Source organism: Dicentrarchus labrax, unplaced genomic scaffold (assembly GCF_905237075.1).
Source record: "Dicentrarchus labrax unplaced genomic scaffold, dlabrax2021, whole genome shotgun sequence".
Classification (NCBI taxonomy): Eukaryota; Metazoa; Chordata; class Actinopteri; family Moronidae; genus Dicentrarchus; species Dicentrarchus labrax.
In genome coordinates, this window is record NW_026136719.1 from 22864487 (window position 1) to 22877315 (window position 12829).

Below are 12829 nucleotides of genomic sequence, written 5' to 3' on the forward strand. Positions count from 1 at the left end.
GATGGGAAGAGTGGAGGAATAGGCAAAAGAGAGACATTGGCAGCAAATACTTTGTCCCCACGTGGGCTCCTTGGGACCCACTGAGACGGAAGCAAGAAAGGAAACAAGGAGAGAACAGATGGAGACAGAGGGAGATGTAAAAGAAGAGGATTAGAGGATGGAAGATGGATTGCAGGATGTAGAAAGACAGAAAAAACAGCAGATGAGATCAGCTGCATTCCTATTGAAACACAATGGGAATTAAAAAATGAATAGGAAAAAGACAAGATGGAAAAGAGAGTGAAAAAGGAAAGAAAGAAAGAAAGAAGACAAATAGATTTTGACTATAACCTGAAACCCTGCAGCTCAAGAAAGAGAAGAAAGGAAAGCAAGAAAGAACAATTAAGGAAAGGTGAGAATGGGATGGTGAAAAAGAGAGAGGAGGGAGAGGTTGTGGCAATAAAATTAAAAAGGTGTAGATAGAGATTTGATGGCTTCAGAGAAAGGAGATTAATAGTGGCACAACTGAATAAAAGGTATTTGAAGGTAAGGAGAGACAGCAGGATAGGCAGACAGATTCAGACCAACAGAGAAACAGCAGTAGGGCCTACAGTAAATGAATATGAAGAACCATGAGCAAAAATAAGAAAACAAGACCATCAACAACATTGCCCCAACCCAAATCTGCTCAATGTTAAGTTTGGGTAAAATTAGTATACAAGTGTCAGACTTTCTCAGAACACAGTTAGCATTTAGCGATATTCTCAACATATTGTGCTTACAAAGTTATGCATTTCTTATTTTAAGATTTATGCAGCCAGCTGGACTGATCAAAAACATGGCACATCCCAGGTCAAGGGAAGCAATGCCATGGACAGGCATTCATGTTTTGCAAGGGAAGGCTCTCTAGCTACTGCTATTGTAGCTATTTCTTGCATAAGCCAGCAGGAAAACATGGAGTTATTCTTTATTCTTTCTTTATTTTTGGAACCCCAATTACCTGTTAGATGACCTGAGTTAGTTTCAAGTTGTTGGGTGATTTGCCTTTTTTCACAGAAGATGGTATGTTGTGGACAATGTAAATGGGGTTTGATTTCCCCCTAAAAGCAATCCAATATACATTTTGTCAGATGTATAAAGAAAGATAGCATTGGCAGTGATTTGAAGTCTTAAACAACAATCCAAATAGAAACTAAAGAGAATCTACAGTTCAAATGGAAAAGATGGACTTTTTATATACAGTATACTGGATGCAGAGAGAGTTATATTTTGCCTAAACTGACTTGTGAAAGTTCCACAAAAACAAATTCTTCTTTTTCTATATTTCATCCTCATACGTCTATGTGGATATACTAGTAATTTAAAACAGTCAAACCCTTTGAAGCAGTGTTTCAAATGAAGTGAAGCCACAGTGTATTGCCTCTAGCACAAGCTTTTCCCCTAATAGCTGCCAATGCAGAAAGCTCAGTCGATCCCCAATTATACCATGATAAAGTTAGTCTCTCTTAATTGTCCATTAACGTAATTATCACACGCAGTAATTGCCTTTCAAAATAATGGGCACCAAAATGGCCTAGTAGCTGAATTTTGATCAGCGCAACACCTAAATTAGACCCATGATGTTTTTACCTGAGTGATAAAAATGCACCAGGGAGTGATTGAACTGCAGGAAAAAACTGTTTCTAAGATCATTAAATGCTTTAACAGCATAGTTTCCACTTTGAAACTGCATGGGTAAGCCCAGAAAATAGACAGATCTGTAAACAAAAATTTGAGGCAGTTGTCACCACAGTGACCAAATGGAAAGATGAAGAAACTGAAAAGAGGGGGTATGTGGAAAGGAGGAGGCAGCATGAAGGCTAGATAAGACTGAAATATAAAGGAAAAAAGAACGAAATTACACAACAGAGAAGAGAAAAGTGATAGAAAGGAGTGCAACAGATAGAGTGAGCAGGGGAGGACAAGGAAAGGAGTGTCGGGACGCCTGCTGGGACGCCTGCTGGGCCTCCTGCGAAGTGACAGTTCGATAAACACCTGAGACTCAGACGCTGATGATGGGCGTCAAGGGGCGAAATGCAGCCTGGCTCTGGCTCACTTTCTCTCGTCTGGTGATAATGGTAATAAACAGCAGCATAAATGAGCTTGCCACCTGTGTGTGTGTGTGTGTGTGTGTGTGTGTGTGTGTGTGTGTGTGTGTGTGTGTGTGTGTGTGTGTGTGTGTGTGTGATTGTGTGTGTGTTTGCAGCATAAATGAGCTACCCTCTTCGGTTTGACAGGGCTTTATAGATGGTGTGTGCATTGCTGGGATAAAAGGCAGATCCATTTGTGCCTCATATTAGAGGAGCGCATGGGTGGCCATCATTTCAGCTACTGTCACCCTCCCATCCTCTTTCCCTTCTCCCACTTTCTTAAATCTCCTCCCTCTTTTACTTTGTGCTCCTTACTCTCTCTCTTTATACCTCAAGTCTTTCCTGTATCTTTTCCTTTTTTTTTTTGTCACCTCATGGGTGATATTTACTACTATTATCCGCATTGACTCCAAACAAATATGTCTTCCTCCTCATTTTGCTTCAATCTTCCTCCTCGGTTTATTCTTAGTCTTGTGTTTGATTCTATTCACAAGTGTTCTTTCATATAAACAAATGTAAAAATGACTAAGATTGATTAATATGGAAAAAATGGGCCTCAACACTACCACAACATCCGTTTTTCTCCAGTATTGTTCTGCAGTCAGGACAATTAACAAACTGGATTTTAATGTCTGTCATCTTCCTTGTCTAAGGATGAGAGGGTGACAGCTTAACACTGTTTGAGTTTGATTAAGTCTCATGGAGTGTTGACAGAGACAGAGAGAGTGGAACGAGTGGATGTATCAACTGTTAGCCATGTGTGTGTTTGTCTAACAAGACAGGGTGGCTTTAGCAAGTTCTGTTTGCTTTGAGAGCCATTTCTGTGTGCAACGTGGTTGTTCTGACTGTGTTTGAGTGTGGGTGTGTGCGCATTATGATCTAGCAATATGAGAGACGTTAGTTAAGGGATGCTCAAATATGAGTAACTACTTCACAGATTTAAAAGTTTTGCTTGTTAAAACATAGATTTGATTTTGGAGCTTGCTCCCTCTGGACCCAGTTATGAGGATGGGATGGGCCCATAATTGGCCAGCAACATACTGTAACTCAGATTAACCATTATCAAATTGAATCTGGGCCTGTGAATATTTTTGGATTAGCTTGCTAGCAAGGAGCTGGTTGACCTTAATTATTGATAATGAGCTGCATATTAATGCCCCTGGAATTTTTTCATTCCTGACAGGGTTCCTGACAGTCATCACATTAATGACCAGTTTACTATTATATTCCGTCACTGCAGTTCAATATGAGGTGACTTATTAGGTTTTTGCACTGAACTTCATAGACTACATATAATAAGGCTATTTAATAAGGCGATGGTGGTAAATTAACATCCCGGCAGTCAAGGCCATTGTACTCTGCTAAAAGTTAGTGAATTGCCCCTTTTGGGTTGGGAGTGAGTTGTTGCTGCAAGTGCATCAGGGTCTTGGTCACATGTGAAGGGATCAGTGCAGTTTCTGTAGTTTTGCAATTGTTGTTCTGAACTGTTGTGGTCAAGGGGGAGCTGAGTCTAACTCTCAATTTACCATCTAGTCTATGTTCAACCCTCACCTGTAGCCATTAGCTCTGGGTAGAGACAGACAGTAGTGACTGAAATTATCTGTCCTGGCAGTGTGTCTGAGCTCACCCTCAGGGGCAGAAGAGCTGGAAGAGGAACCGCAGCTCTGTCACATTGGAAGGAGCCAGTTCAGATGCTTCAGGCATCTGATCTGGCATCCTGATCAGATGCCTGAAGCATCTGAACTAGCCAGGATTCTGGGCACGTTTACCAGCATGAGAACCTAGGTACTACATATCCCATCTGGCTTGGGAATATATCAGGATATTCTCCTGGAGGACATCCATGACAGCACCTTGACATAGAAATTATTATTACGATGACACACTGATTACCTATACTGATTATTTAAAATCAGCGTAGTATATCATCAAAGTAATTCATCTGGCGAAGTCTTTTGTGTGTGTGTGTGTGTGTGTGTGTGTGTGTGTGTGTGTGTGTGTGTGTGTGTGTGTGCGTGCAGGGTGCACATGCAGTGCCTTGCTGGCTCCACATCTCTGAACCAACAAGATGAGATCAATGGGATCAAACAGCCTGTGGTCTTCTGTCTAAACCACACTGTTACTGGGAACTCTGGGCCCAGAGTAGCACACACACACACACACACACACACACACACACACACACACACACACACACACACACACACACACACACACACTTCACAACCACATTACTCCCATCAAATGATGGTACATCGAACAGCATCTGTCCAAGTGGGAATAAGACCAGTGAAGCAAGTACTGTTAAACCAGAAATAATCAGATGGTGTGCACCTGTACGATATGTGTGCATGTGAGGTTTACATTACATTTACACATGTATTTTAGACAAGCATTAACATATGTAGGAGTGGTTTGTTCCCCACCGAAACTAAAAGAGCTATGAATGCAGCAGAGTTTCGTGCAATACGTCTCAGACTTGGTAGGTGAGTTCACAAAAACTGATCGAACAGCTTTGAAAGAAATGTTCTGAAGCAGGAGAATTTGGATTAGAGAAGACAACGAGGGGAAAGATACCATTCTAATGATGGCAGTTTCTGTTTTATCACTTAATTTCACCACAATTTTCCCCTGCTATCCTGATGCTTTCAAGTCGACTTCAGTAGGAAGGCAGGGAGCAAGCAAGTTGAACCTTTTTGGTGTTTTACTATATGTGTCTTTGATTTTGTTAATGCCGTATTTTTTTTATCATGCTGTTATTATTACTTTTTTTCTATGCCTTGATGTTTGAGATGTTTGCCTTGGTAATTCTGTAGGTTTTGTTTGGACAGAACTGTGGTTGGTAATTGGAGTTGGTGCCCAATTATATATGGATATCTTTCTGTTGACAACCTGCTGGAAACTGACCAGTCAGAGAAACAAAGGGATTTCACATTCCTGGTCATGTAGTTTTGCTCTAGACATAAACAAATTGGCAACTGAGAAATAACTATGTAACTAAACACAATTTATATATTTTTCTATCATTAAAGGATACAAACTCACATTCGCTCTCTCATTTTTAGCGTTTCATCACAGTGATTCTTTCATGATACTTATATTACCAATGTTCTTTCCAGTTAGCTCACCCCCAATCAAGACACAAGGGAGTGGTGGAAGAAGAAGATGCACGTATTTGTCAAATGGGACTTTCTTGTCATTTCAGTTTCATTTATGTGTGCTGACATAATGAACACACACCGTTTATCTCTTCATTCCATGTTTGTATTACATTGTAATGAGCAGAAATTAAGCTACACTTGTTGTAATGTTACAAGCTTTACTTTGGGAATATCAGTCAAACATGAGAAGTTATATCTCATTCAAATGCTGAAAGCAAACCAGCCAGCCAACCAACTAGTGAGTCAGTCAATCAATCCATCAGACAGCCAGTCAGTCGACCAACCAGTGTTTGACAAAATTAATGTCTCTCTGTTCCCATTATCCATTCAACTCATTCAAGAATTATCAAACCTACTCAACCTTGTTTCTTTTTTCTTTGTCTCTCATTCTGTCTGTCTGTCTGTCTGTCTGTCTGTCTGTCTGTCTGTTTCTCTCTCTCTCTCTCTCTCTCTCTCTCTCTCTCTCTCAGGCTCTGCTAAAAGCAAAGCAGAGTCCCTGATGTGATTCCCTTTGTCATCCAGATAACTTAGCAATTTTGCATTTACAGTGTACGCACACAAGTAGCGTTTTAGCTAAATGAGGCATCAGTGGATGAGAAGGTAATTTGAGAATGATGAAAGGGAAAGTCTCCCCCCATTCCCTTTTTCCTCTTTGCATTTCTTCCATTTCAGTGATATCACTGATGCCTCTGATCTGCTACATGTGCTGACTGTGCAAGACAGGGAAGATTAAGGTAAGCGAAGGATTCCCTCTACACTATCTCTATCGGATCGCGATGGTATTATGTAGTGAGAGGTCTTACCTCTCATGGCCATAATGAACTGACAGGTGTAGACTGTGAAACATAGACATCAGTAGAAATCGGCATACATTAGGTGTCTTTCCTTGAGATGTTTTGTCAGGACCAGCTAGCCATCCTCAGGTCCAGCTTGTTACTGGGCTTTTTTCCTTCACATATAGTAAGGAATAATAACCATTATGTTGCACATTCCATGTATGTTCTGTGTAGGCAAACCACTTACGCACCATGTCATTCATTTCAATCATGAAACATGCATGGCTATTTGCCAACAAAATGCCAAAACCCTTCAAATGCAAAATATCAAAAAGTTAATTTACATTAATTACACAATTTTTAATTTAAGTTTATCTACTTTAAGTATATATTTAATTATAGGGAGAATCCCTACCATTTGCATTGCTAGGTAAACATGATGGAGTTCCCAAGGCTGGGCAAGGAGTTTTAAAAGTTTTAAAATCGGTAGTGGCAATTCAGTTGCAATGGTATACAGATTGTCTTAAAATTTAGGTTCATGAAAATATATTGCTACTAGTCCTGATCTGTTCATCCAGAATGTATACAAACACAATTAAAGCTAAAAGTCAACACACTAACCTCAGTTAATTGTTTAATTTCAAGTGTGCTAGAGTACAGAACCAAAATGATGAAAAACCTGCCCCTGTTCTAGTACTTTCTGAATAAACCGAAAGTCTTCCTAAGATGTTTCGCTACATAAATATATTAGCATAAATATTAGCCAGCCTTCTAGCTGCTTGCCTCAAGCTAAATCCAGACAGCCAACAGTATGTTAGTTAACAAGCAAATGGGATTCAGCTTTAATACCAAGGAACCAAGAGGAAACTTGATTGACTGCAGCATTTATAGAGTTATAGGATTGATATCTGGAAGGAAATTCTCAAGTGCAGTCTGTACAGGTTAATATATTGACATAACAGTGAAATGAACAGGTGAATCTTTTTAAATATTAACAACTTCAAATAACCAAAGGTGTACATTTATTCATCGCAGTGTTGTAAACCAACAGCAGTGTCTATAGCGACATCAGTCATCAGAAGGCTGTGTTTCAGTAAGAAGGATTTTCTTCCCGAGCCCCATGTACATTTTCAAACCTTCATGGATATCACTGTATTATTAAATGCATCATCAAGTTGAGGCTATTTTTGAAATTCCTCAGAAGAGACCTTAAGGTACATCGTGTTTGATGAAATGCCATTAGAATACATTTTATATATTATATATGTGTGTTTATATTTGTGTTTCGTTCCCTTCATTTAAGTAAACTTAGATAGGTTTGTGTTTCCATGCTGAAACGTAAGTGAAAAAGAGACTTTGTGGCTTTTAGTTTGCTCTAATTCATTCTTTATGATACCTGCAATTAGCACATTTTTGGTTTTCTGAAATCTAATCTTTATGAGAAATACATTTTGGAGATGCTGGGATTCTCTCCAGCATCAGCACTGTTTCACTTAACCCTTCACACCAGAGACCCAATCTGCTGCTCACAGCTCTTTCAGAATAAACAAGAGATCCCTCAGAGTTCTCACACCCTGCTCTTTCTCCTGTTAGCTGGACACATTGAAGAACGGTGACAGAAACAGTAAGAGTAAGCCCCCACATATTATAGACTGAGGCTCCTTTGGTGGCTCTAGATGAAAGATGATATCACCCAGTCCGTTGTCATCTGGTGTCATCGTTTGTATTGATTCAGTGACAGATTAGCCCCAGGGGGAGCAGCATCGGCAGATTGTGTCTGTTCCTTGTTTTTGCTTCCTGCTTTCTTGGCATGATGCAATTGACATAGGGTGTATTGATCGGGCAATTATTGCAACACTTGAGACAGCTAGGGTCGGAGGGGTTGGCGTAGGAAAAGCATGTGTACATGTTGTGTTATGGCAGTGCGAAAATCAGTCTGTATTGACGGAGCACAGCTACACAGAGGCTTAATCAGATGGGGAACACACCGTACCCTGGATAACACGGGAATATCAGAAAACTAAAGGGTTTACTGGGAACATGATGAAATTGATCCAGGATTCTCTTCACCTCAACTACTTGTTCATTAGTGTGGGCAGCAGTAGTAGGCAATCTATTGGTACATCTGAGTATTGATTTGGACTGGAGTATGTAGAGCCTTGCTTAGCAGAGTAAAGGACAATGTAAACCAACAAAGAATAGAAAAGCTCTTTGTTAAGAGAGGAATCTACTGAGGGCCTAATTGCTTTGTGGTCCGAGAAAATAGTTTGGTCTCACTGAGCTCAATAGTCTGCCGATCTGCTCAACATTCATGGGGCTTTCCTAAATGTTAAAGTACCTCCAGCTCAATCAGAACACACTGGTACTTCATCTATGATATGCAAAGCAAGTTGGTCACCGGCTAGCGGCAAAGATAGCTGTAAATGGGTTCTTAAATCAGCATGTGTTGTCAGTGTTTCAGAGTTAGGGAACCATGTGGTAGCAGCAGAAGCACAAACACTCAGACAACCGTCATGCAACTGCCTTACTCACTAACTCTCCAGAGGTCTTTAGTGAAGGGACTGAAGCGGCCTTAACTTGATGCACTAATTGGCTGTTTCTTTAGCTAAACTTGAGCTGAATGAGCGGCATTATGGCTTTTAAAAACTGAATCAATAAGAGAGGAGGAAGGTTGGTGCTTTCGTGTACAGTGAAACCTGAGAATATTGATGCAAAACTGTCAGTGCAAAGGGTCTCAAATTCTACCAAATTTATCTCTGTGGGTGTAGCTCAACAAGGTCACTGAAACAGCATTTATACATGGATTTGTTTGGTCAGCATGCATAGCACTGCATAGAAATCACTTGTTTTGGCAAACACATGAACCACAACAAATCATTAATTTTCTTGTAGAGAAAGAAGAGTGACACATATAATGAGTATATAATGAGCAGCAGGAATAATGAGTGTGCAACCATCTGTACCACAGCTGAGACAGGGGTGTTTTACTCACATCTACAACTCACACATAAATGATTCACCCTGCAGAGCCTGGCAAAAATAGGTGGACTGAAGATGCTCAATATGAACGGCTATCATTAATATGTACAATATTTCTGAGAGACCCTTAATGACTTGAATTAATATTGTATAAACCACTGGCTTGGAGACAAAAAGAAGGTGAGGAACAGAGAGAGAAAGGCAGAAGAATAATGAGACAAGACAAACATAAATGCACATACATATCATACATATACATGTGCATAAAAAAATCAAAATCTAAAATATCAAAAGAAAAAAAAAAAAGATAGACAGACAAATGTACAACCATGCACAGACACACACACTTGGGGGCTGTGCTCCAGACATCCTCCAGAGCACGATGGGGGCAGGGGAGACAGTGATGGATTACAGGCACATCTGGGCTGTAATAAGTAGGTCCCACATCCCACCTGCATTCAGCAGGAGGCAGAAATCCTGCATAATGGTTTCACAGAAGGCCAGGTACCCCAGGCTGTATAATGCCTTGTCAGCGTGCATGCGTGCGTTTTGACATTACTGGATTCACTACTCAGAGCAGAATAAAGCAGTCCTCCGAGGCGTTTTGGCTACTGTGCTCAAAAGCGTTCGATATTGCAGCAGTATTAGCTGAAAAAAGATAGCAAAAGTTTGAGATTTGCAGAGAAAAAACTAAGAAAAACATCTCTACATTTCAAATGTTTATAAAAGGCAATGTGATAAGGTAACATAAGGAATATTTAACATTTGCAAGTCCTTTGTAAGTTGAGCAAGCATCAGTTAATTTAAACATATTTCAAAAGTGTGAGTTTCAATTAACCTTTGGAAAAACACTGAAATTAAAGTTCTATTTTTGTCAGTATTCATCTGATAGCTAAAAACAGTTTAATTCACAATCCCTAAAAACTCAGAAAGAGAAATGCTTAAGAAAGAATAAAAGGTGCAAATGGGCTCTTTGTGTATTTTTCTATTGGAAGCATATGTGACCTTTCCGTAAATTAAGCAAAATCACACACAAAATGATTATAGGTCTCCTATAAAGAATGTAAAGAACATAGCTATAAATTGTTACATTCCACTTTGAATCTAGCAAGACACATTTTCTTTTTTAACACCTACTAAAATGCCTGATAGAGCTCTCACAAATGCTGGAATGAGACAACAATCGATAAGGCCACAAAAAGCATGACACAGAAAAGTACCACCTGCAATAATCCACTAGCTTGTTTACCAGGGTAGTCTATCCTCAGCATGGTGTATATACTGAGGGAGCCTGCTATAGCCTCAATAGCTCTGCAAACCAAACACACCTGGGGAAAATATTTCATCTTAATTTATTAGTTCATTGAGTTTTTATGCAGAAGCTTTAGATAGGAAGTGGGCAAAAAAACAATGTCACATTTAAACACTGACAATTGTACTTATCTCTGTTCTATTATGGCTGCTGAAGTGTCCTATGATTTATCCTCCAACATGACAGACAATTAGTTGTTTGATATTTTAAGATGGCACTTTTCATTTCACTTCCATGGTATTTGTGTTTAATGCTTCATAAAGAGATACACTACAGCAAGCTTTGCATATTTAATTAAGCATAGATTTGAACTTTTCACCACATTGAAGAATAAATCAATTAAATTGTAAGTGTTTAATTGATTCCCCTCTGGCATACTGAGTATCTGCCAAGATACAGTGTGTGATCTAGATGGATATGGATGATCCTTGACTGATCATTGAAGGCTGTATCCACTAAGCCTGTAGAAACGGGAGCACTAACCTATTCAATTGTTTTGACCATAAAGGATTCAATGTAAAATTGACCCTGAGCAGCACAGAAGAGTAGAGAGAAGAGTCCAGAAAGTAATTGAAGACACCAAGGTATTTATAGTTAAAATGGCATCAGCTTGTGTCTCAGTATTTATTTTTGTTAAAAAGGACAAGACAAGGAATAAAATACATGGGAAGGAAAGAAGATACAAATATGTTTAACTACATATTAACTACAAAATATATTCTCAATGGAATCACACCAAATATCCTATCTGCTTTGCAACTAAACGAGTGTATACCAGACTGTGAGAGCTTCTTACGACAGACACCTCCGTCTTTGCTTGGAATTGTTTCCACCGCGCTCTGTTCACGCTTCGCCACCCTGGTCGTTTGAGAAGCACTGACCCTTTACCGCAGCTACTGACCGGCGCTGATGAAGTGCTTGACGGGTGGTTGTAAGGCAGGTTGGATTAATTAGCTTGTGGGCCGGCTGGTGTTGCGCCGCGCTCCAGAAAATATTACTGTGGGCGTGTAAAGCACAGAGTCAGGCCCTGACCTTTTTAGGCTGGGGTAAAGAAAAACACCAGTTATCAAAGAGAGATCCCTGGAGAATGAGAACACATTGCTTGTTCCCACTTGGTAGGGTATAAATGTCTGTCTCTTTAAATAGCTCTGTCTCTCTCTCTCTCTCACATAAAACACAAGTTGGTTTACTTTATCTGAATTCTGGTTATACACATACAATAGCTTGGAAAATTTACATATTTGGCTGGTAACATTTTTACTTTTTTATTATTATTGTTTAATATTTTGGGAAATCAATTATTCATTTTCTTGCCTAGAGTTAGATGTGAAGATCGATAACAGCATTAATACTCCATTTAGCACAACCCCTACTGTAACCACATATAGGTTTTTGTACAGATGAAACAAAGAAACATGTTAAATAGTGATGCTAAGAAGTGTTGGTCGGCATCATGCTTACTGTTTATAGTCTTTATGCTGAGCTAAACTGACCAGCTGCTGGCAGTAGCTTCATATGTAACAGACATATATGATATATATGATGCGATATCAGTCTCTTCAGTTAATACTCTGCAGAATTTGAATTAGCTTATTTCCCAAAACAATTCACAGTAGACAGTAGAAATATGTTGTGAGCACAATTGACTCATCATCACCTTTTCAGTTGATTTGGCAAACTTGTAAAGAAAACAGTGGCACATTTACATAGCTAACATATTAATATTATTCACTTGGAGTCAGGTATCCTTTCACACTCTTTTAATTCTGTTTTTGGTCTCTACCGTTTAGTGATGAGCATGTAGTGTACATAGAAGTGGGTTTTTTGCAGAAAACAGTTGCCTGCTGTTGCTGCATATCTCACTATGAGAGCATTGAGAGTGAACCAGAACAGTAAAGTTGTGGCTCCAGTTTTGCTCCCTAAGAAAAATGTTAGTGTATTAGTGAAAAAAAGGTGTTGTTAAGTCCCCTCTCCTTTTTCAGAAGAGCCCTAATATGATTCATCATGTTTACAACTGCTCCATAGTAATAGAAAAGCTGTCAAATTTCTTCATATTCACGTTTCTTCTCCAGCCCCTAGTACCAGTTTATGTACTCTTTTAAATTCACTTACTCCTCCAGTTCTCACAGTCAGCCAGGAAGTCAGTACAGATGAATTGTGACCTCTTATCTCCCCACACCAACACAAAGTACCTTTTTTGCTGTGTTGCATCCTCACTGGTAATGCTGAGAGTTTGATAGTAATCTTTTCTCTGCTGGATACAGAGGGGATGGAGATTGACAGAACATGGTTTTGAAGTGGCAGGCCATGTCCTGACTTCAGGGTTTCAGGCAGTTTGAACATGCATTTCTATGTGTTAACTGTTCCAGACTTATCTTTAGGTGCTGTGACTTGTATTGTTTGATTATTGTAGATAATTACATTGCTAATGAAGACACCTCTTTTCAAGTGTCCCTCTTGGAGGAGGCCTCAAGCAAACCTAATAGTAGTGCT